General features: G+C 43.7%; 1 pseudogene; it reads right to left on the bottom strand.

Moving 5' to 3' along the window:
• Positions 1-790: 790 nt before the first annotated feature.
• On the bottom strand, positions 791-1,792 carry LOC130873833 (glyceraldehyde-3-phosphate dehydrogenase-like; annotated as a pseudogene).
• Positions 1,793-5,885: the final 4,093 nt, after the last annotated feature.

The following is a 5,885-nucleotide window of genomic DNA, read 5'->3' as shown; positions in this document are numbered from 1 at the left end:
GAACCAGATCTCATTACAGATGGCTGTGAGCCACCATGTGGTTGCTGGGAATTGAACTCAGGACCTTTGGAAGAGCAGGCAGTGCTCTTAACCACTGAGCCATCTCTCCAGCCCCTTTAAGGTGATTTTTATTTTATTTTATTATTTTTTTCTGATAACCTGGGAAATGTTTATTTATTTTATTTTATTTATTTATTTATTTATTTCTTAAAGATTTCTGCCTCTTCCTTGCCACCGCCTCCCATTTCCCTCCCCCTCCCCCGATCAAGTCTTAAGGTGATTTTTAAAAGCATGTTTAAACCCTTGTGTATCTGTGATTTGAAGTATGTATGGACCTAAACGTTACATGTTATACAAAAGTATAATTGTAGAGTTAAAGGCATATACATTCAATACATTCCGAGTAACCCAAAGCACTCTCTTTGATCTCACATGCATTCTATCTGGACTCTTGACATATAAAATGGCCAAGGAAATTCCTTTCACATTTCTGCTGTTTGTAATCAGCATCATTCATCATTCAGATGAGAAGCCTGCCATGTGGGCAGTCTGGCTGGGAGAAACCCTGCTCTACATCTATGGCTATGACGGAAGAAGTATTTTTTTTTTTTGAGGGATGCAATGAACTTTATTGATGGTATTCAAGAGAGTAGGGCTCCCTAAGCCCCTCCTGCTATCTGGGGGTCTGGGATGGAAACTGTGAGGGTTGGTTAGGACAGGGACTGCTCAGCAGCCAAGGGCCTCTCTCTTGCTGTGTCCTTGCTGGGATGGGTGGTCCAAGGTGGGCTTCTTACTCCTTGGAGGCCATGTAGGCCATGAGGTCCACCACTCTGTTGCTGTAGCCCAATTCATTGTCATACCAGGAAATGAGCTTTACAAAGTAGTCATTGAGAGCAATGCCAGCCCCAGCATCTAAGGTGGAAGAGTGGGAGTCACTGTGAAAGTCACGGAGACAACCTGGTCCTCAGTGTAGCCCAGGATGCCCTTTAGTGGGCCCTCGGATGCCTGCTTCACCAACTTCTTGATGTCGTCAATACTTGGCAGCTTTCTCCAGGTAGCATGTCAGATCCACGACGGACACATTGGGGGTAGGAATGCGGAAGGCCATGCCCATGAGCTTCCCGTTCAGCTCTGAGATGACTTTGCCCACAGCCTTGGCAGCGCCAGTGGACGCAGGGATGATGTTCTGGGCAGCGCCACGGCCATCTCGCCACAGCTTCCCAGAGGGGCCATCCACAGTCTTCTGGGTGGCTGTGATGGCATGGACTGTGGTCATGAGTCCTTCCACGATGCTAAAGTTGTCATGGATGACCTTGGCCAAGGGGGCTAAGCAGTTGGTGGTGCAGGAAGCGTTGCTGACACTCTTGAGGGAATTGTCATACTTGTCATGGTTCACACCCATCACAAATATAGGGACATCGGCAGAAGGCGCGGAGATGATGACCCTTTTGGCACCACCCTTCAAGTGGGCCCCAGCCTTCTCCATGGTGGTAAGGACACCGGTCGACTCCACAACATACTCGGCGCCGGCATCCCCCCATTTGATGTTGGCGGGATCTCTTTCCTGGAAGATGGTGATGGTCCTCCCGTTGATGACAAGCTTCCCATTCTCAGCCTTAACTGTGCCTTTGAACTTGCCATGGGTGGAGTCATACTGGAACATGTTGACCATGTAGTTGAGGTCGATGAAAGGGTCATTGATGGCAACAACCTCCACTTTGCCAGAAGTGAAGGCAGCCCTGGTAACCAGGCGTCCAATACGGCCAAATGCGTTCACTCCGCCCTTCACCATCGTGTCTCTGGAATGAGGCTGGCACTGCATGAAAAGAAGCGGCTGTCTCCTCAACAGGGAGGAGCAGAGAGCCGAAGTATTTTATTTTTGTCCATATGAGATGTATCTGTGTCAGCAAGCGAGTCTCTTTATGGTAATTAGTGCCATTCATCCCGTAGCTTTACAAGAAGGCAACAGCTTTGCTTTTTTTCTCAGTGCTGTAGATCCATTGTTACATTGAGCTAAAGATTCAAAATTTCAAACAAAAAGTAGAAGCTAAGGTATGGTGTGAAGAACTTCAGTGCAGTTCTGCTGCTGTGGGGTGCAGCTAATCGTGATTGGCTTGTTTGTATGTTCCATGCATGCATGTCCTCTATGTGTTACACAAACTTCTCCTTGCAAGAACACTTTGCGAGCTGATGCAATACAAAGTAGGATTGGCAGTGCTGCCAGCCTTTCTGAGACCCATGTTCATGTGATCCTAGCTGTATCGTGATTATTCTCAAGAAAAGGTATCCAGACTTGCCCTAACACTGTGCCACGCTTGCTAATAATTCAAAAAATGTTGGACTCTGGCTGAGCCTAGCTCATCAGAGCCTAGGCTCTGACCCCAATATCTCTGCTAACACAGCCACCCATGCACCTGTCAGAAAAGTCATTGCTTCTTTGACCTGTCGCCAGTGCCCATACGGAGAGAATAGGTATGGGTTTACATTTTTCCAGGAAAAGTAACACTACCCCAGAGACTACTCCTGTCTGCCTATAGGCAGCATGCCCCTCTGTACACAAACTGTTGATGCTTTCTGTGTGGTTACACCGCCAGGAAGAGAGAGTCAGCTGCTTGGATCCGCAGACTGCTCCGCCCACCATCCATTGGCAAACACAGCAATCCTTTCCCATCTTGTTAATGGTAACGCATTCTTAGAGACTTTGAGTCTATGGTGAAAAGAAGCATATGAGTCTTATTGATTTTCCCCCCACAGTGGCAGGGCCTGTCCCTAGGGCATAATAATTCTGGAGATTTCCTAGGCCTCTAGTGTTTATGTAAGATGATTGTTCCTTTATTCCTGCTCTGAAGAACAACATTATCCCCACTAACAGCCCATAAGAAATTAAGCATATCTACACTCCAGGTTCTGTAGCTTCGAGGGGAAACAGAAAGGTTTGCAACTAACCCAATTAGAAATGACTTGATGCTTCTACTGAGATAATGTAACTATCTCAAATGCGTAACAATTACCTGCATCTCCTGCACAGACAACAGTCAAAGTCATGCCAGTCACATGGCCTTCACCAAGTCTGAAGAGAGTGTGCGAGTGACTACAAGGGAAGGGTAGCTTACCCAGCTATGCAAGACTGTAGTGTCATTCGGAGATGCTCATTTCTGGTATAAACTTACTTTTAGTATCTCCCTCAGTTTTGATGTAAACAATGCCCTTGAGAGGATACTCTTTTAGGCTACCCATTGTGAAATAATTGTTTGTGAGGCAGCTGTTTTGTTTGTCCAGATGTGGAAGCCTTTGTTCTCTAGGTAGGCTGGCTGTGTCAAGATGCAGGCAGCTGAGACTCAGTGGGCAAGGATGAAGTTGAGAAGCTGGGATTCACTGTCAGGACCTACTCACGGGCATAGGCAATTCCCGACAGAGAGGCCAAAGCCTTGGCTTTCCTACCAAGGATCTGAAAGTCTGCTAAAGGTCAGCCATGCCGGGCTAATTCAGCTATGTACTTAATAGATGTTCTTAAGAACATTACTGTGCAGGCACCATTTCAATCACTCTGCTAAGACTCCTTGGCATAGTTCTCATAATAACCCATTTGTACAGAACCCTGCCTAAGTTCACGCATGTTGGAGGCAGTAGTCATAACCAACCCCTTTTCATCTACCTTATGCGATTTCCAGAAAAAAATCCTCAAGGCATGTTGGGCCATGCCACAAACCATAGTAGAATCTGGGAGGATTCGGGGCAAAAGTTCAGGATGAGCAGAACAAAAGGTATATGGAGGGGGAGCCAAGATCAGGAATGATGTTCTGAGCCAGAGGTGACCCTTGACACAGCACATGCTGGAAGTCTCTTCTTATTTCTAACTTATCATATGATAAGTATATAGCTAAAATTGCACTTTTAAGTAAAGAACTCATGTGGTCACTTAGTCTTCATGCATGTTGTCAGTTAGTTGTTCAGCACACTTATTTTTTTTAATTGATTTCTTTTCATATAATTCAGTTTGACAGTGTTGTCCCCTCCATCGCCTCCTAGATCCTCCCCAGCTCCCTACCCGCCCAACTTTATGTTCTCTGTCTCTCCCACCCTCCCTCCCTATCTCTCCTCCAAAACAAAATAAGAATAACCAATGAAAGCAAGGAACAACCACAAAACTCCAAATCAAAATAATCAAAAGACCACTAAGACAAAAAAAGGAAAAAGCAAAGTGGAACAAAAAGTCCACAAAAATACCAATGAGTTCATTTTGTGTTGACCAACTACTACTCAGCATGGTACTTGTCTTGGACCGTGGGTTGAACTATCCAGTGAAACTCCATTGGATAAAATGGATTTTCCCTTTGCCAACAGGTAGCAACTACAGGTAGCTTCTTTGCTGGGGTGGGAGCCTGTGCCTACTTCCCCCTCTCAGTGCTGGGTACTTGTCTGGCTTGACCCTGTGTAATTCTTGTGTGAAACACACATATCTTAAACGTGTCCAAATATCCCACCAACCCTGTTGGAATGCTAGGGGAGCAAACATCAATAAACTACAAACTAACAAACTCAAAGTCTAATATTATCCCTAACGAAAAGTTCTTTCTGAACAGGCACTGGGTAATTTTTAATTTAGTCTTTGCAATGGTCAATGTGATTTGTTACCTTCGCAGCATCTAGAATCAACTGGGAGAGGTCTCTGGACATGCATGGCAGAGTTTATCTTGATTTTGTTGAGGTAGAAGACCTACTCATTTGTGAGGGCACCCTTCCATGACTTCCACCCTTCCCTAGACTGCATCTATGAAGAAAGAATTCGAGTGGCCGCATGAATCCTTCACTCTCTGCTTCCTGACGTCCTGTGACCAGCCAACTGATTCAGGCTTCAGCCAGGGCAAGCTCTTCTTCCTTGTGTGACTTCTGTTCTATGTGGCAGAAGCAGTTTTCATAAGTTGCTGGAATTTGGAGAAGTTCTCTATGATCCCTCCTGCTCCCTTTCATCCAGTAAGCATTCAAAGGCAGCTGACCATGGAACTGAAACATGTCTCTCCTTGTTTTTATATCTATCCCTAGTGAAGGCAACATAGTACCATACTTGAAGATGACTTAGGGCAGGTTCATTTCTGGTTCATAAAATATAACAAGCAATCTTGGAAACTTAAAGATCTCAGCAGGCTTTCATTAAAAACATTAAATATTTTAATATAAATATAATTAAAATATTTAATACTTGATATAATTATTTGTTCTTTAAACATAGCCAAGAGAAGCATGAAGAAAAAGAATAGTGGTATTATCACACTCTCTAACTCCAAACTGTACTATAAGGTACTGTACTTACACACACACACACACACACACACACACACACACACACACGCGTTCATGAAATCAAAATTAAAACCAGAAGTCAGAAACACATTTGTAGTTTACTGAGTTTTGACAAGAGTACCAGAATACTGAAAAACAAAAGGATAGTTCCTTCAATAAACAGAGCTGGGAACCTCAATAAATATTCACACATGAAACTGAAACCTTACTATCATCATTATATTAAAAACGTCAGCTCAAAATCGACTAAAGGCTTTACAGACCAGAAACCATCATCTTATACAAGAAAATATGAAGACAAATTATGTGACATTGGTCTTGGCAATTCATTGTTGTTTTGTTTTGCTTTGCTTTGGTTTTTTTTGTTTCTTTGTTTTTGTAAGTTAATTACTAAAGTGTAGCAACTAAGAGAAAACTAAGCAAATGGAATTGCATCAGAATAAAAAGCTTCTATTCAGGAAAGGGAACACAGAGTGAAGACTGGGAGGAAGGATTTCTAAGCTATGCATTATGTTAACAGCCAAATTATACAAGGCACCAGAACAAGTCAACAACAATGTGTTTTCAGCATTCTGATGCTGTAA

This window comes from Chionomys nivalis, chromosome 4 (assembly GCF_950005125.1).
Source record: "Chionomys nivalis chromosome 4, mChiNiv1.1, whole genome shotgun sequence".
Lineage (NCBI taxonomy): Eukaryota > Metazoa > Chordata > Mammalia > Rodentia > Cricetidae > Chionomys > Chionomys nivalis.
Note: the sequence above shows the minus strand (reverse complement) of the source record. Positions and strands in the feature narration are given on the sequence as shown.